Here is a 20747-nt window from a genome sequence, read left to right on the forward strand (position 1 = left end):
AGAAACACAGACAAAACAAACAAACAAACAAACAAAAAAACAATGGATAAATTTTAAAGTCATAGAAATTACACAATGTAGTTGTATTTGTTTATTTTCTAATTTCAAAACAAAAATTTTTAAAGCTCACTGAAGTGAGTATATTCTTTGTAAAATAGATCCTGGGGGAAAAAAAAATCCACGAGTTTCTGAGATGTATAGAATTAAGTATTTAAGGTTTTTAGATCAGTCTTTAAATTGTGACATTTAAATTAGAGTATTAATAATAGTTTGTCATTCAATATATGTAACAAAGATGAGAAGCTAGGATCATAACCACTATTTCAAAGATAACAAAAACTGAATAATTTTCAGTGCTAATTCCTTCAGTGTGAAGTGAAATCATGACCACACTTAAATCCTTCTTCCCATGTTTTATATTCAAAACTAGTCATCCTCTAAGCATGATGTCAGAACCAGCCACATTAGAATTACCTGGAAACTTATTTTAATCACCAGATCTTGGGCCCTATCTCAAACATATAAAATCAAAACTCTGGAGTAGAGCGCAGCAATGTGTTTAACAAATTCTCCAGCTTATTCTGGTGCATGCTAAGTTTTGAGACCCACTGCTCAAAACCACTTATGCTAACAACTAAAATAGTATCTACAATTCAAGTTGCCAAATCAAGATGCTAATCCAAAAGGAATACTTAGAAAAACAGACATTCAAGCTTAATTCTTCTTCCCTAAATGAACACTCTGTGGAAAATAAGATTAAAAAAAAATTAACACTTGTTTTTACAACACCTCATTTTCTATCACATACTGTGTAGAACACAGGAACCATATTCTAGTAAAAAAAGAAAAACAGTTGGCTCAGAGAGGTATGGGTTGGAATTCTAGTCAAATATATTTGAGAAACTCAATGAGTAATTCCAGGGTACTATTTACACACAGACATACACATAGAATTTTACAGAAATAATCATTTAGGAGTTCAGTAATCAGTTGTTCATTATATATTTTTTAATAACTCACACATTGTTAATGTATTTGATCAAAAAAGTGTCTGGCATATGGTAAGTCCTTAATTAAATATTTATCAAGTGAGTGTACAAAGCTTGTTTTTGAGAATCACTAGATAAATCCCTTCTAATAAAAATTTTTGACCTACATTTCAAAACTAATTAGAGTAATTTAAATTTTTGAGAATTTAAAAATCATTTTTAAAATTATACTTTATCAGAAATGAATATTATTGGGCAGCCCGGGTGGCTCAGCGGTTCAGCGCCGCCTTTGACCCAGGCGTGATCCTGGAGTCCCGGGATCGAGTCCTGTGTCAGGCTCCCTGCATGGAGCCTGCTTCTCCCTCTGCCTGTGTCTCTGCCTCTCTCTCTCTTTCTGTGTCTCTCATGAATAAATAAATAAAATCTTTTAAAAAAAGAAAAGAAATGAATATTATTAATGCAATAATTTATTCACATATTACTGTAAATGAAAGTTATATTTGTTTCAGGCAAATTTGTTTCAGGTTTAAAGGTAAAGAAAGTTATCAGGGATAAAGAACAGTATTACACAATGATAAAGAGTCTAAGAAGACATAATTCTTAAGGTACATGGGCTTAAAAACAGAGTGTCAAACCATGTGAGGCAAAAACTAACAGAATTGCAAAAACAAAATAGAACCCACAAAAGCAAAAAACAGATGAATTCACTATCATAGCTAGAGATTTCTACACCCTTCTATCAGAAATGGACACATTTCACAGGCAAAAGATCAGTAAGGACAAAGTGAACTCAGCATTATTAATTAGCTTGATAGATATCAACAGACTATTTTATCCAGTAACATCAGAATATACATTCCTGTCAAGCTCACATGGAACATTCACATCTAATAAGGACTGCTAAATAAAACATACAAAAATTCTCTAATAACAGCAAGAAGATAGCCTGATTAAAAAATGGGCCAGAAAAAAAAAATGGGCCAGGTTTTAGAACTGTTTCTGTCCATCATGGGTTGTATGGAGTCAGCTTGTGGGTCTGTGAGACCTGAAAATTAAGAGTTTCTTTGCTAACTGGCAGCTCCATGGCCTTCATTATGCCACAGAATGATTACTTTGAGTTGTACCAGAAGTGCTATGGCTATAGTTTGGATTACCATGAGAAAAAGAGAAAGGAGGAAGGTGAGAGGTTCATGAACCTTCAAGGAAGGCAAAAAAGATGAAAGCTAACCTTTAGCATAAACAGCATGACAGGAAAATACAAATGAAAAAGACTCAAGATACATGAAAAGAGAAACACTAAACAAAAGAAAAATGAAGAGTCTCCAATAAGGAGCAGCATCCTGCATATCTACTGGACAGGGAGGAACAGTCTGGAGCTAAAGTATTTTCCAATATGATTAAGCAAAAACAAAAAGAGAAAGCAGAAAAATGGCTAGTCCCTTTCCCCCAAAGTTTGTGCCCAGGGAGAAACAAAACTCTTAAAAGCTTTTCAAACAGGAAAGAGAAAGAAAAAAAAAAAAAAAAAAAAGCATAGAAGAGGATGGTTACTGACGTCTGCTTTGTTGGAGAGGGCTTTAGTCAAAAACCATCTAAATATGAAAGACTCATTAGGCCAATGGGCTTTGTGTCCAAAAGGCCCACGTAACATCACCTTTTGCCTGCCAGTGTTTGGTGTAAAAAGAATCCCTCATCCCAATATATACAACTTTGGGTGTTATTACTGAAGATACTATCATTGAGGTGAACGTGATTTGAGTTGGGCCTTGTGACATAAGATGGTAAGGTTATTTAGGGGAAAATATGCCCAGGTTACCAACAATCCTGAAAACAATGGATGTACAAATACAGTATTTGACAATAGTTTCAGAGAAATAACTCCTTATAATTACTGCAGACTACACACCAATAAGGAAAACTGTCATTACCGTCGTGGCTCTGAGTACCACCAAACAACCTGACATATCTGCAGTCACCAAGAGAACTATTTATCCTATTATAAAAGGTATTAAAATAGTCTAGTTTTACAAAAAAAAAAAAAAAGCAGCAGTAGTAGTAGTAAACATGAAAGGAGCCCAACACCTGAATAGATACCTCACCAAAGAAAATACACAGGAGGCAAAATATAAGCATAAGAAAAGATACTCCATACATATGTCAGGGAAATGCAAATTAAAACAATATCATGTTACTAATATGCCTATTAAAATTGCCAAAGTGCAGAAACTAACAACATCAAATGCTGGCAAGGACGTGGAGTAAGAATTCTCATTTATTAATGGTGGTGATGCAAAACTGTACAGCCAGTTTAAGAGACAGTTTGGTAGTTTCTTACAAAACTGAACATATTCTTACATGATCCAGAAATTATGCTCCTTGGTATTTAGCCAAAGGAGATGAAAATTTATGTCCAGACAGAAACTTGCACATAGATATTTATAGCAAGCTTATTCACAACTGCCAAAAGCTGGGAGCAACCAAAATGTCCTTCTGTAGATGAATAAACTGGTACACTGAACAATGGAATATTATTCAGCACTAACAAGAAATGAACTATTAAGCCATGAGAAGACAAGGAGGAAACTCCAAGTGCATATTATTAAGTGAAAGAAGCCAAATTGAAAAGGCTACAATACTGTATGATTCCAAATATCTGACATTATGGAAAAGGCAAAACTATGGAGTCACTAAAAGATTAGTAGTTGCCAGGGCTTTGGTGAGAAGAAGGGAGGGATAAATAGGCAGAGCATAGAGGATTTTTTAGGACAATGAAGGTACTCTCTATTATACCATAATACTGGATAGATGTCATTGTACGTTTGTCCACACCCACATAATGCATAACACCAAGAGTGAACTCTAATGTAAAATATGAAATTTGGGTATTTTTATATGTCATTTAAGTTCATCAATTATAACAAATACAATGGCACTAATTCTAGAGAATGTAGCAGGGTTCATCTTGTATATAAGGGAAGAATCTATAGATGCAGAGGCTGATACATCACAGATGCATTGCAAATAGAAATGAGGTAAAAGATACAAAATTACTTGAAAATTAAAAACTTCAATCTGTTACACAAACAATATAGGCATTACCTTATTGATTTCAATGTCAGGCAAAACTAAGTTAAAAGAGAATTCTTAATATTTCCTGAAATAATAAGAGCCAACCATATTTGCACTAAAAATGTTTATTAAGACTGACTTGATTTTTAAAAAGTTCAGTCTTTCCAGCACTGGTCTCTAAGGCTATTTACTCAAAACTTGACTTGTAACTTCACTGAAATTTTAAAAGTTCCATGTAATACAACTAGCAAATTGGATTATGCTCACTAGATTCATGATTTTCTCCAAATTTATGAAATGGATTTATAAGATTACATGCTTGTGAAATTCATAGTAAGCAGAAATCAGTATAAGATACAGCCAAAATTTATTTTGAAAGGTCATATAGATGAAATCCCAGAAGTAGAAGGGATTAAAATGATTATGCACTCCCTCTCCCCAGGGATAACAATTGTAGATACTGTGCAAAACATATACGTTAATTCTAAAATAGGAACTGGAATATTTCCAAAGCAGACAAAAATCAGAGGAGAGCATAATACATACACAAACCTGCAACTCAGAGTAGTAAGAACAGTGAGTCTGTGGCTTTTTGATCTGAGAAAATTGACAACCTCCCTACCCTTTGGCTATGTTTGCAGAAAATGACACTATTGTAGCCTTCCTAACTAAAGGAATTAAAGATTAGAAATTCAGAGGGAAAATTCAAAGGAGACATCCTAGAAACCCTAACAGCAAAGCTACACAGGTACAAGGGAGACAATGGAAGTATGACAAAATGCAGGGAGAGACCAGAGAAAAAACTGTGCTCAAAGACTAGAGCTATGTGGACCCAGTCTTCAAAGTTGAGTTTTTCTTAACAGTAAATTTTTTACCGCACATAACTCTAACAGCAGAAGGCACAGCTTTAAGTCGTTGTGGACTTGAAGTTCCAGAAAAGAGAGCCTGAAACTGACAGAGCACAGTAAACAGAGAAGGAATGCATAAAAAAGCAACAGTAGAAAGCCATAAAAACAGGACAGAGATAGGGGTAGCTGCATATGGTACACTAGATAAAGTTCCAGTTTGAAACCAGGTAAATTAACTATTTGTTAAAATAAGAAACAAAAATCTTCACACGAATATGACAAAATCCTGAGTCACTAAAATGTATTATCAATAATATCCAGTTCTCAATAAAAAACTGCTAGATATGCAGAAAAAAAATGTAGTGTGATCATTATGGACTAAGAAATAACCAATAGAAAACTACTCCAAGTGGGTCAAGATGTTATTAAATGGACCAAAGTGCCATTTATATGGCTACTATTATAGATATATTCAATGAACTAAAGGAAAATTATTCAATAAATTGAAGAACATTATGGTATTAGTGAATGTACAGATGGATAATATCAAGAGTAAAATGAGAACTCTAAATAAATAACCTGACAGTAATTCAGAACTATAATCAAGCAATAACCAAAACTAAAAAATAAGATGCTAAGTAGACTGGATGTCACCAAAAAGGGATGAGTAAAGGCGAAAATACATCAGTAAAGATAGTAACTCAAGAATCACAAAGATAAATGGTTGACAAAAATTACCACATTAGAGATTTGTAATACAATATGAAACAATCCAAATAGAATCCCGATTAAGAGGAAAGATAAAATACATGAAAAAATAAATGAATGGAAACCTCAAGTTTGGTAGAAAACAATATGAGGACCTAGTAAGCTTAATAATAGATACACTATAGCCAAAATGTTATAAGCCAAAGGTAAAGAGAAAATCTTACAAGCAAAGGAAAAATGATCCATTTACTAATGAAAAACATCAGTATGAATAACAATTGATACCTGAAATGATTGAAGGCATTGGAATTATACAGTGTTTAATAAAAACAAAAAATAATTCTATACCCAGTGAAGCTGTCTTTCAAAACTGAAAGGGACATAAACTTTTAGACTCAAAAAAGAGGGAGACTCATTTGCCAAAAGACCTTTAAAGGAATATCTTTAGAAAGACTGAAAAAATAACATAAGCTAGGAATTCAAATTGACTAAAATGATAAATATGTTTTTAAAAAGTATATGTATAATACAATTTTATATATCTTACATATTTAAATTATTTAAAATGTATGTATATATGTATGTATGTATGTATTTATGAGAGACACAGAGAGAGAGGCAGAAACATAGGCAGAGGGAGAAGCAAGCTCCTCGCAGGGAGCCTGATAAGGGACTTGATCCCTGGACCCAAAGATCACACCCTGAGCTGAAGGCAGATGCTCAACCACTGAGCCACCCTGGCGTCCCTAAATATTTTAAGTTATATATATTTAATGTATGTATGTGTGTGCACTCTTTTTTTCCTCTTAATCCTGCTAAAAGACATGAGATGGAAAAAAGTAAAAATAATAACATTGCTTTGATAGGCTTATCATTTATATTGACAATATATATGACAACAATAGCACTAGGAATATGTGAGAATAAAAGGAAATAAACAGTTCTAAAGCCCCTATATTTTACCTTGACTAATTCAATATTCACACTAGATACAATGGGTTAAATTTAAGATGTGTATTGTAACATCTAGAGTAACCAATAAAAATTGCAAAGATATATAGTTAGAAAGATAAAGGGCAAAGTAAAACAGAATGATAAAATTTTTGAATTAAAAACTTAAAAAACAGGGCAGCTCGGGTGGCTCAGCAGTTTAGCGCCGTCTTCAGCCCCAAGGCCTGATCCTGGAGACCAGGGATCGAGTCCCACATCGGACTCCCTACATGGAGCCTGCTTCTCCCTCTGCCTGTGTCTCTGCCTCTCTCTCTGTCTCTCTCTCTTTGTCTCTCATGAATAAATAAATAAAATCTTTTTAAAAAATTTAAAAGGAAAGGTAGAAAGAGGGAATTTTAAAAACTGAGAATTTAAGAAATAGTCCAATAAAAAACCTAAATATGAGCATAGCAGTAATTACATGAAATGAAATAAATATGCCATCAAAAGATATTGTTGGTTAGAATAAAAGAGCAAGAAACAACTGTATGTTATCTATATGAAGCACATTTTTTATTTTTTTTTATTTTTTTTTATTTTTTAAATTTTTATTTATTTATGATAGTCACATACAGAGAGAGAGAGAGAGAGAGGCAGAGACACAGGCAGAGGGAGAAGCAGGCTCCATGCACCAGGAGCCCGACGTGGGATTCGATCCCGGGTCTCCAGGATCACGCCCTGGGCCAAAGGCAGGCACCAAACCGCTGCGCCACCCAGGGATCCCTGAAGCACATTTTTTAAAGATTTTATTTATTTATTTGAGAGAAAGGGAGCATAAGCAGGGGGGAGGGGCAGAAGGAGAGGGACATGCAGACTTGATGAGGGAACAGAAGGCTAGTTGAGGACAAAGCACAAGCCTACACCCTGCAAATCACCCCCCCCACACACACACACACACACTCGTGGGTGGGATACAAGTGACATTCCCCCAGGAAGCTCCCAACTGTCTTAAGGTTAGTACCTTGCTAAAGGGAAAAACAATCTTAACTTGACAACGGCAAGGCCTCCAGTATCCTGTGAGTCCTCTTCAGCATATGAAAATCTTTTAGCAACCTCCCTTTTCTTTACCTCCCCCAACTCCCAAGTGTATAAATAGCCACCCCTCACAACGTTGGGCAGCAGCTCTTTCTGCCTATGGGTCCTGTACCCATGCTTTAATAAAACCACTATTTTGCACAAAAAGTGTTTCAAGACTTCTTTCTTGGTCATTGGTTCCAGACCTCATCCCACCAAACCTCACTTATATTCTAAAACTACATCAATAAGAGTATGAAGACTAGTCAATAGGGAAAGGATAGCCTTCTCAATAAATGGTGCTGGTTAAAATAGATATCCATCTGCACAATAGCAAAGTTGAGATATATATATATATTCAAACTAAGCCAAAGCCTTAAATATAAGAGCTATAAACACTCAAGAGAAAACCTAGGGGAAATACTTCATGGCTGCATTTGGCAATAATTTCTTAGATATGACACCAAAAGCAAAGACAACAACAACAACAAAATAAATACACTGGACTACATCAAAATTAAAGTTTTTGTACATCAATGGACACTACCAACAAAATGAAAAGTCAACCCACAGAATTTGAAAAAAGTATTTGCAAATCACATTCTGATAAGAGGTTAAAATCCAGAATATATAAGGAACTCCCACAACTCAACAAAATATAAATAAATAAATAAAAACACAATTCAAGATAGACAAAACTTGAACTGAGATGCAAATAAGTATATAAAAAGATGGTCAATGTCACTATCCCTAGAAGAATGCAAAATCAAAACCATGAAACCACTTCACATGCATAAGATGCCTATTATCAAAAACAAAAGAGAAAATCAGTGTTGTCAAGCAACAAGGAATACTTGTTATATATGCAAAATTTTAGGTTACATATGTTTTATCACAATAAGAAAATTAAAAAAAAAAAACTATTTTAACAGGATACAGGGATCCCTGGGTGGCGCAGCGGTTTAGCGCCTGCCTTTGGCCCAGGGCGCGATCCTGGAGACCCCGGATCGAATCCCACGTCGGGCTCCCGGTGCATGGAGCCTGCTTCTCCCTCTGCCTATGTCTCTGCCTCTCTCTCTCTCTCTCTCTGTGTGACTATCATAAATAAATAAAAATTAAAAAAAATTATTTTAACAGGATACAAATTCGTTTTTATTATATTTTTTTAAAAAGAACTAGTTCTATTCAAATCCTGTATTCCAATGTTTCACTTTTTCTTACCATAATTACACAAAGAAATCATGAAGACTTTTTAATCTTAAACATCATATATATAAATACCCGCTCAAATCCCCTCTAATTTACCCAGAGTATTACTATACTATTGTTTCCTACAGGTTCAATGATGTGACAATGATTGAGAAGCACAGCTATATTTAAGCTTTCTTTCCTATTTATTGGTCAGTTAATTTAGTTTTAAGAATATATGAACTGAAAGTCGAAGGAGAAATTGGAGGGAACAGAAATATAGCACTCTGTCTCAAAAAACTAGTATCTGTGATACAGAGACAACTGTGTGAAGACACTTTCATTTGAAAAGCAGTTTTGCTTACTCTATAATCTAAAATCAGCATAAACCTGCTAGTGTAAGGGTATAAAAGAAACTACAAGCAGTCTGTTAACAGGTGATAGATAGGCTTGTCAGATGTAAATGACAATCACATGTATGCAAATGGATCAAGGTTTTCCAGTTAGATTCTCACTCCTTCAATATTACAGGACTCTGGAAAACAAAGAACGTGTCATTTGCTCAAAATGTAAGTGATTCTTATATTTGAGTGTTCACAACTGGAAATACCTTTCAAGATGCTAAAAGCTATGCTGCCTTGAGATCTGAAACATTTCTACTTTTGCACCATGTTTTTTAAAAAAATCTGCACTATACTTAACCAGAGATTAAATGAGTAATAGAGCATGAGTAGCTAACAGCCATGATGTATAAAATTATGTGTATACCTGCGCTATGCATGGAAAGCTGACCCTCAGATTTAGACATTCATTGAAAGAGTAGATAACTTGGTTCTAGTTTTTAACCTTCTCACATTCACATTTACTTGAGGGGATTCATGTTGTGTCATTCCTTCTCTCTGCTTTGCCACCAGAGTTCAATATGAGTATTTTAATGCCTTGTACACTTTGTTAAGGATGATCATGAATTATCATACTTTGACCTTTATGTTATTCTACAGCATCCCTCATCAGCAATTGCCATTATCAGTTATTTATAGCAGCGCTGGTCTGTAATGGAAAGGCCAATCTAAATTCTGAATATGTAAAAGATGTAGATCATGTAAGAAGTACTTAAAAATGTAAACAAATACCACTGCAGTGTTTGGTGGCTGATTCCTTTTTTCTAACTATAGGAGTACAAAATGTCACAACTGAAATCTACACTAAGGAAACACTATCCATAAAATGGAAATGATATCAAGCTACCACAGTTAAGCACTGTTCAAAGGGAATTCTTTTTTGATTTTAACATGAAGACTAAGTGTAATACAGGATAATTTAGGACCAGATATTTCCATCTCCTAAATAGCCTATCATGTCCTTTCATTCATTTTAGACAGGGCTTTGAAATACGCTGATTCTTTTGGAACTATTGGGTGTTCCTATTTATATGTTCTAGAAGTTCTCTTGATAAAAAGTTAAAATATTGAATTTAATAATAAAATAAAAATAATTTAATTTTTAAAATCTACATTTTCTGGATGTGTCAGTTGGTTAAGCCTGGATGTGTCAGTTGGTTAAGCCTTCAACTTTGGCTCACATTGTGATTTTAGGGTCCTGGGATCTAACCCAACCTCAGGCTCCCTGTTCAATGCAGAGTCTGTTCTCCCTCTTCCTCTGCCCCTCCCCACTGTTCCTCCTCTATCTCTCTTTCTCAACTCTCAAATAAATAACATCTTTTAAAAATCTACATTTTCTAATTAGTTCACTATAAGCTTTCCCAGAGTACTATTTTGAGTTCGTGACATCCTAGCCAACAGTATGACTGTGTTTAGTTAGAAAACTTTTTATTTAATTTAAAAGAGACTGAGAAGTAATCCCTGGCAGGAAATTTAGATCTCTACTCTAAAGAGAATATGAGTAAATTTAATTTTAAACCTAGTGATTTCCCCAAAGAAATTCTAGCTCAAGACATTTTTCTATCTTTCCTCTTTTTTTTTACAAGAAACTTCATACATCTCATGTAAAATATATCCGAAGTGAACAAAAGTAATATATTTGTACACATGAGTTAAGAATATAACACATAAGGAAATAATTCATCAAAGCACTTCAATTTTCTCTATATCAGCTTAGAAAACTAATTTTATTCTCAAGATTTTATTATTGTCACCAATATCCTTTGGCTTTTCCTTTAGCTCTCCTTTTTAAGGACTCTTCTTGTTCCAAATATTAATTATTTCATCATTGTTGTCATTTCGTCAATGATGGTATCCCTTTATCTCACAGTTACCTGATACGAGATAGCCCCATGCTAGGTGTTGGCTAAAATAGTCAAATTAGTCATTGCCTTTTCCTTTGAGACACTTATAGAACCATGAAGGAGGTAGACAAGTAAATTAATATGGGTGGTATTCTGGGACACATGGTATAATGCAGATAATATCCAGAAAAGAAATATTTGAATCAGACTAGGGAGAGGGTCCAGGGAAGGTTTCCCAGGAGAGCTGACTTTCAGCTCAGCTTTCAAAGGTTAGGTAATTGTTGAATGAAAGCCCGATGGCATGAAATACTAGTAGAATAAACAGATTTGTTGATAGATGGGAGAGTGGGATGATGATGAGGGCAAAACAAGAGATCTGAACCAACAGTTAAAGATCCTAATGACAGATGTGTCAACTAATATTATTGTGGTTCTACATATAGAGAATCATTACTTCTTACACCTTGAACTTATATTCATTTCACTTCAAGCACATTTCACTAAAGCTGGAAGCAAAACAAAACAAAACAAAAAAATCTTAAGCTCAAGTTCCGCTAGGGAACTGTGTTCTTTTGAAGGTTTTTTTTCTTTTGGGGCAATGCCTCTTTTACAGCTCCAGCTTTTCCTAGATTTCCATGACTCAGTCTCCATCCTGTGCCCCTTTGAGTTAGAAACGATAATGCCTTCCTTTTGGCTGGTCTTTGGAAGCATCACCAGCCCTACCCATGGCCAGGATGAGTTCATCATGACATCACAGAGGCCCATTGCATAGCTGGCTGTAACAACTGGCATAGAACTCATTTTACTTATTACATTGTGAGCCCTTTAAGGTTAGAGATATGTCTTTTCTGTCTCAGGCACCTCAAGTTTTAATATGATGTTTGGAACAAAAGAGCTCAACAAATGTAAATTTCAAATTCAGAGGAAAAAAAAGACGTGACTCAATCTTCAGGAAAAATTATTTTGCATTTAGAATGTTATAAATCAAGTACAGCTAAACTAAGAAAGCAATGCAGTAGATTTACATATGAAGTAAGATTGGTTTTGTTTTAGACCATTAAAAGAATGATACTTTGTATTCTGTGTTTTGTGCTTATATAACAAATCAGAATTATGAAAGACGAATAAATTGGAAAGTACAGGACTTAAGGTCTTCCTATTATCAGAATTCTAAATTTAACAGTTGTTATATAATTGTTAAAGGAACCAGAATTTCTTTTCTTTTTCCCTGCCAACTGAATTTCGTCTGACAGTTTAAATTTATTTTTAGAGAATATATGACAATCAGTTTACAACTTGGGCTTTCCTAATGTGGTGATTTTGACTTTCTAATTAAAACCTCCAAAGAACAATGGCCACCAATATTTAATGATTTATAAACCTTTTATTTTCTCTGCTTACCTCTCTTATTTACCCTGCACCTTATTAAATAAGAAGAGGAATTTTTACCAAAATGTATCTACTTATATTTCTGGTCATGTTTGTATTTGGTCATATTTATGTCTCTTAACTGAAACTCATTATATGTGTGATTCTCTACAGTATATCCATGTAGTACTATCTCACACTCTATACATAAAATTTCATGGATTTTACTGCTAAGGTCATTCAGCATTTACAAACTAATGCTATGAATCATGTCAACGTTATGGAACCACTGAAGGAAGTAGAAGGCAATGAATTTAATGACTGCATGTATGTTCTTTGTCAGAGTATGTTGGATGAATAGTGGAAGAGATTCATAAAACTCTTATTCAGAGTTCTGTATATGTTAATTGTTAACTCCAATTCAAGATTTCTTTAAAACAAAAGCAATGCTTACTAAATTCTCAATGATAAAAAAAAAACTGGCACTGTGATATATATTTTCTCACCTATATCAATATCACATTGCATATGAACAAACAAAACCAAAAAATTCAATAAAGAAAAAAAGCTCACTTTTGACACTGTAAACTAGGTCACAAGTGGCAGGCACAAGAATTCATATTGAAACTGAAGGTTTTCATAATACAATTTAATAACAATATTATTACCTGTTTTCTAACATAAATCAACATGCAGCTCAATTTAGATATAATTGGTAGCATTATATATAATATATATATTATATATATTGTATTTCTCAAATAATTTTAAGAAAGCTTTATTGATATTAATGGATTTAAATTTGCTTTTCAGGACCCTGCCGCACATTTACAATTATGGATCATCCACATCCAAGTAAATACACCAGAGTTTTCCTAAGATGGGCAGAACAAACTCCACAACAAAGTTAAGAGAAGAAACTGTATCTGAACGTTTCAGAAGGTCAGAAAGGCTGAGGGAGGCTGTCTGCAGAAGGGAGGGAGCTACACAAACAAAGACAGCAGAGAATAGGGCCCTCGCACCAGAGGGCTCACATGGGGAAGACCAATCCTCATAGCACTCAGCTTTAAAAATCATAGGGACCGAATTCTCTAGTTTGTAAAAACCAATGGTACTTGGAACTTGAATCTTTGGAGGTCACCTAACTCAGCAATGAGTGAGAGAAGAGGGTGAGGGATATTAAGTTGCAGCCCTTAAGGAGAGGTCAGCCTGTGTGGTAAGCAACATTAAAAGCAGTTTACACAACAGTAGGGGCAAAAAAAGACAGATCTGTTCATATTGACTTTGGAGCATGCTGGGGGATTTCTTTGAAGTAAGGGAGCTAGCGAGCACCATTTTCCTCCCCCTGGCCCGCAGCCTAAACACAGAAATACCTGCAGGAATTTAGGCTGCATAGCTACTTACAGCCTCTGCCCAGGGCTCAGAACAAATTTTGTTAAAGCTGCATTTACAGCCCACCCAGCTACCTGGGACAGAGCTGCTTCCATGAGCTCTATTCAGCCTCCACATGAAACCCAACTGCACACCACCAGCCACTTTCAGAAACCAAACCCAGCAATCTCTATTCATCAATGCCTGCTGAGCCCAGCCTCACATCTGCAGTGACCCTTGTGTGCAGTCCCTAGCCACCACACTTTGGCATCCAGCATACAACTAGTGGCCCTACACAAATTTTGCTAACATTGCCACCTCACTTCCAAGTTCCCCAGCAGACACCACCCTCCTCAGAGCTGGCCTGGCTGTGTCCTACTACACCACAAGGAGCAAACACAGCCCACAAGCAAAGAGTCAGTTCATTCAAAAGGAAAAGTGACTCAGACATAACAGCAGGATGTAAGCAACACAGATAGGATAATCTGAAGTGCCAGGTTCTGATGAACAGGGGACACTGCACTGCAGGGGACTCCAGGACCTCCTCTTCATAAAATTACTACTTCCAAGAGCAAAGGACATAGCTGACTTTCTTAACACATAGAAAAAGACACAGAGGCAGACAAAGTGAGGAGACAGAGAAATTTATCCCAAAAAAGAAAAGGACAAAGCTATAGCCACAGATCTGAGCCTGCCTTCGGCTCAGGTCATGATTCCGGAGTCCTGGGATGGAAACCCATGTAAGGCTCCCTGCTCAATATAAGAGAAAAATAATAAAAGAAGACCTAGGTCTGAAAAACAAATTAAGTGGTGTGTGTACACACACACAATGGGACATTATTCAGCCATAGAAAAGGAAGGAAATCTTGCCATTTACAATAACATATATTAAGCTAGAGTATGATACTAAGGGAAATAAGTCAGTCAGAGAAAGATACCATATGATTTCATTCTTATGTGGAATTTAAGAGACAAAACATAAGAGCAAAGGGAAGAGAGAGAAAGAGACAGACTTAATTACAGAGAACTGCTGTTTGGGGGAGGGGGAAACAGGTGAAACAGGTGATGGGGGTTAAGGAGGTCCCTGTGATGAGCACCAAGTGATGTATGGAATCACTACAATCACTATACACCTGAAACTAATATAACACTGAGTGTTGATAGGAATTGAAATAAAAACTTCAACTGCCTTTCAATTTCTGATATACATCCTTGAAACTGATGTTAATAATGCTAAGTTGGTAAAAGGGTTAGAGAATTCATTTAACTTGAATAAATGAAGTTTGTTTTTAAAGATTTTATTTATTTATTCATAAGAGACACAGAGAGAGCAGCAGAGACACAGGCAGAGGGAGAAGCAGGCTCCATGCAGGGAGCCTGATGTAGGACTCGATCCAGGGACTCCAGGATCACGTCCTGAGCCGAAGGTACACGCTTATCAGCTGAGCCACCCAAGTAGCTCACAAATGAAGTTTCGAAACTAATATGCTGTTGCTTTAATGTCAAAGTGGTAACTGTAAATACAATAAGCCAGTTTCTCAATTATGACGACAACATGAAAGGAAAATAATATTTTGATATTAAACTCAAATAAACTGGGAACAATCTGAGTACCTGAATTTACTTTTTCAACTGTGAACTTTATTAAGTCTACATAGAAAAGAACTATTTCCGATGGAAATTTAGTGTTCAAATGGCAATGTGAAATGTAAAGTTAACACTGGATATTGAAAATTGATTATAAAAAGGATCATAAATATCTCAATTTTATATTTATTATATGTTGAACTGAAGTTTGCATATATTGGGTAAAGATATATACCAGAAATAATCTCATCTATTTTTCTTTTCATGTAATAGAAAAAAATTTAAATTACACATGTGTCTTGCATTATATTTCTTTTGAACAACATGAGTATAGTGTTCTAGATGCATGAATTACTTCAAGTTTACCAATTATATGACTTCTATATATTGATTTGTCTGTTTAATATCTTTCTGAGGGAGACGTGTCAAAATTTTCCATTTAATTACAAATATGCATATATCTGTGTCTTCTGGTCATTCTGCAAATTTTGTTATGTATATGATAAATTATAAAAGACAAACTTAGAACGATAATACATGCTGAGTGTAATGACTATCTTCTCATAAAATGGTCCTTTAAAAAAAAAAAGCAACTTTATTTTACCTGAAAGAGATAAAGAGAGCATGAAAGGGCAAAGGGGCAGAGGGAGAAGCAGTCTTTCCACAGAACAGGGAGCCAGATGCGGGGCTTGATCCCAGGACCCTGAGATCATGACCTGAGCTGAAGGCAGATGCTTAACTGACAGTTACCCAGGTGCCCCAAAACAATCTTCTATCTCTGGTGGCATTTTTGACCTAATGTTTGCTTTTTCAAATGTTATTGTCACACTGGCTTGTTTTGGTCTTTTAATGGTATAAGTTTATTTCTTTATCATACTATCTTCAAACTTGCTAAATCATTTTTTATTTAATGTGTTTTATAAGCACGAGATAGTTGAAGTCCAAATCTATTTAACTTAAATATCATGACCTTATGGTTTATCCTTCCTCCATATCATTTTTTCTTATTTGTTCCAACATTTTTAGATTTCCTTTTCCTTTCATCCTTCTACTGAGTTAGTCAAGATTTTTTTTAAAGATTTTATTTATTCATGAGAGACAGAGAGAGACAGAGAGAGAGAGGCAGAGACAAAGGCAGAGGGAGAAGCAGGCTCCCTTCGGGGAGCCCTTTGTGGGACTTGATCCCAGAGCCTGGGATCACACACTAAGCTGAAGGCAGACACTCAACCACCCAGGCACCCCTACTCAAGATTTTTTTTTATTCCACTTCCCTCTCCACTCTATTACTCTGTCAGTTACAACATCTTCTAATTTTTACCTCCTTTTAGAGATTAAAACATTCCTAATTTAATCATGTCTTTAAAAATTCACTTCTTACCAATGGAATATGGGAGTCTAAAATAAACTTACCCCTTTGTTGCTTATTTTTATAATAATCTAATAGAGATACAATTCACAAACCATAACGTTCACATTTATAAAGTACATAATTCAGAGAATTTTAATATATTCATCGAGTAGTGAATCCATGAACACTATTCAATTCTGCAACATGTTCATCACCCCAAAAAGTGACCTCCTATCCACTAGCAGTCACTGTACATTCCATCCTCCTCCATCCTGGTTAACCACTTACCTACTTATAGTCTCGGCAGATTTGCCCATTCTGGACACTTCATGTTGGTGGAATTATAAAATATGTGACCCATAAATGTGTATTTTTAGTTCCCTTTTTCAGCCCTGCTACACTAAAAGAAGAGTCTCTAAAGTCATGTTCTTCTCTATACCCCAGTGATTACATTATCCTTTTGGCATCAATGATTGCCAATAATCAGAGAACACACACACACATACACACACACACACACACACTCTCTCTCTCTCTCTTTCTCTCTCAAGGGCTTATGTTTCTTAATACAGTAGCATGTTCCCTCTCTGATATCATTTTTCTTCCTTTTCTTTCTTAACTGTTGTCTTACAAATCATCACAGAAGATCTTTATTTCTGGCTTTGGTACCACCTCTCTTCTAGTCACCATGGCACAGAATCTGGGAATCAAACATTTTCCTGTCAACCATTTGCTCCAAGTTATTAAGTTTGTATGTCATAAAACTAATGCTTATCATTCCTTCATAATGTGTATAACCACCACTTTTATATTGCCTTAATGAAATTCTCTACAGCTCTTCAAAGCCAGCTCAAAACTCATTTTTTTCATAATGCTTTTCTTTGTGCGCTATCCATCCTCTTTCCCCTGTGCCAGGTAACACTGTACCTTCTTTGTATTCTTTAAATTCTGTTTTAAATGATACCTAATTTTTAAAATCTGTCTTATCTGTACTCTTAAATTTTAAGATTCTTGCATCTCCTTCCATTACTAGCATAAAGCATTCCACATAATTCATGTACAAAAATATCTTTTAAATTACATTTTAACATGCCTTCACAAGTAATAGTTCTTAGGGAATATCATGTTACAGTTTTCGTATTTATGAAGCTGCCTACATAGTCACTACATTCTTATGAAAATTTGACCAGATACAGAGGCAGTTCTAAAAAATGGTAATACTGATAGTTTTTAAAATCTGAACCCAAACTTTATCCCAGAAATTGCATTACTTGTATTATTATGCCAGAAATAAAAATACTACATTCTCAGTTGCCTAAAGAACTCATCTATATATAATCTTCTAACCTTACAATTGTAGAGTTTTAAGAACTTTTAAATTATTTTATGCCAAATAATGAAAATGAAATTACTTCATAATAAAGTAAAAAAATTATAAGCAAATAATAAAGTGTTCTAATTAAAACAAATTCACAGAACTAGTATATTTGAGAGCATTAATATTACTTTTACTTCCTTAATTTTTATTATTTTTAAAATCTCACCCTGTTATCAGAATTTAAGGCTGTCTACAAAAATACATATAAGAAAACATCATAAACTAAAAGACACAAATATATATAAAATATGCGTTAAACAGTACATGCAGTCATGGATAAAACTAAATCACAAAATGCATTCTGTAAGTTTCACAGAATCACTAACATGAGATTAAATATTTGATTCAGAGCTTTCTATGAGCCAATATAAACAGGGAAGCATAAACAGCAATATAATTCAGAGCCTCAAGGGAACACAAAACCAAATGAATTGCATTATCCCTTTGTCATCAGTAATTTCCTACAGTGGTAGGGAACACACACATCCCTACTGCTGATGGGTTATATTTCAATACAATAGGATGTTGATAATGATGAAAAGTTATCAGTTAGAAGCCCACTCTTGTATGAGAATCAGGGCAGGAAACAATCCCCAGAGCTTGGGTTTTGAGTTATCTTTAGGACGCCTGGGTATCAATAGTTTTTAACTATATCTCCAAGTACCCAACCGGTCACCAATTTGAACTGGATCTTGACTAAACAAATGAGACCACAAAGTGTGATTCCCAGATTGGCAGGGAACCATATCACCTGGGAACTTATTAAAAATGTAAAATTTTAGGGTCTACCCCAGGCCTACTTAATCAGAAACTCTGGAGTGAGCCCAAGATACCCGGGTTTTAACAAACTCCCTAGGCGATTCCAACACACGCTTGAGAAGTGGAGGGCTAACATGGTCCTTGGCAAAGCGGAATGAGATCACCTTGATAGGCTCATCTCCACAAAATCTAGGGTCTGGACATTAGGAAAAGAGGAAGGCAAGAACCATTTGGATTACTGGACACTTCCTGATTATTATTTTTTCTCCTGGTCGCCATCACTAACACTTCACTAGTCTTCTTTTTCTTCAGATGTATTTATAGACTACCATCTTTTCTCTCTTTCTATCTCCTGAGGCATAAAACTGCAATAAAATCATTTTATAAACCTTTGAAATGCTTAGCTTTTAAGCGAGAGAGATTCATGAGAAAATTTAGGATGGTGTTTAAGAGCAAAGGCTTTAGCATCTGTGAGATGTGGATTTCAAGATTCCAGCTCTCAAGCTTACTAAAACTATGGGCTCATATAGGCAAGCTGGTTAAAATCTAAACTCACAGGAAAATAGGGATAATTATACCACCCGACAAAAGTTCACTGGGTGAACTGAATGTGATTATACATGAAAGGCATCCACACAAAGCCTATCATACAATAAATATTCAATTAGTATTGCTTTACTTTGAAAATGCTTCATTACATGAAAGCCACTACTGTTCATTTATAAGACCTCCCTGTTAGCTTTGTGTAATCAGAGAAGACATCCTAGAGGACATGTACCTACTTAGATGTCAGAATTTACCTATAAACCTCGCATTTTCCCCCATTTTCATCATCATTCACTTAACTGTTTAGATATTATTCTTTGAAATAGGCAAATTAAAGATAGGCTTTAAGTATAAACCGTAGACATAATTTATTTTTATTCTAGTTAAAGTTTACTTCTGAGAGATAAATCACCTGAAATCTCTAGAGAAAAGGATTTAAAGCAGAAATGATTTTTTCCATTAGTGCCAACACATTTATATTACTATTAAGTGGTAAGTACATTAGTGTTAGTACCTATTATGTATGACTACACATATTTTTATAAACGATTCAAATTACTTTTACAGATTCAAATTACTTTTACAGATAAGTTTTAAATAAATGCTATGGAGTCGATCTATGGAGAGATATATATTCATTAATGCATGAAAAAATAATATTCCATGTTCTTTATTTTGTCACACCTCAATCTTCTATCCTTTGGTTATTTAGCCTATAAAACAAAACAAAAATATAATTTTTTGGGATCCCTGGGTGGCGCAGCGGTTTGGCGCCTGCCTTTGGCCCAGGGCGCGATCCTGGAGACCCGGGATCGAATCCCACATCGGGCTCCCGGTGCATGGAGCCTGCTTCTCCCTCTGCCTGTGTCTCTGCCTCTCTCTCTCTCTGTGACTATCATGAATAAATAAATAAAATCTTTAAAAAAATATATATAATTTTTTGTTATCAGCTTCTTTTAATAAACTAATCTGATCTTCCCCTTTGATAACTAAGGCATATCCTTTCCTTGGATAGTATTGTCACTAAAACTTGAAGAAAATTAGTTCTACATAGGAACCTTGCTGAAAAAATCCATGCGATAAAGGAACTATATTTTGAGTTTCATTATGACTGCAGTTCTAAAAGACAGACTTTGTAAGATCAATGTAAACAGTACCTCAAAGAAAAGATCTGTGCCAGATAGCATTACTAAATGAAAACTACCTTTGCTCCTAGCTTATTTTAAGTATCATATAACTCTCAGAAATAATTTACTCTAATATTAGAGATACTTGGATGGCTGCATTGAACTCATATCATCCTGCAAATATATATCTTTTTTAATTTATTTTTATTTTTTTA

The 20747-nt window shown here is 34.9% G+C and overlaps 1 protein-coding gene, 1 long non-coding RNA gene and 1 pseudogene across 2 annotated transcripts in view; 2 read left to right on the forward strand and 1 right to left on the reverse strand.

The window, feature by feature from the left end:
• Positions 1 to 20747, reverse strand: part of MALRD1 (MAM and LDL receptor class A domain containing 1) — a 755529-nt gene that overhangs the window by 463468 nt on the left and 271314 nt on the right.
• On the forward strand, positions 2084 to 2864 carry LOC140633089 (ribosome biogenesis protein NSA2 homolog; annotated as a pseudogene).
• On the forward strand, positions 11820 to 20099 carry LOC140633222 (uncharacterized). The gene is made up of 3 exons (XR_012030851.1): positions 11820 to 12080; positions 13230 to 13358; positions 15105 to 20099. It is a non-coding gene; the product is annotated as an uncharacterized lncRNA (long non-coding RNA).

This window comes from Canis lupus, chromosome 5, assembly GCF_048164855.1.
Source record: "Canis lupus baileyi chromosome 5, mCanLup2.hap1, whole genome shotgun sequence".
Classification (NCBI taxonomy): Eukaryota; Metazoa; Chordata; class Mammalia; order Carnivora; family Canidae; genus Canis; species Canis lupus.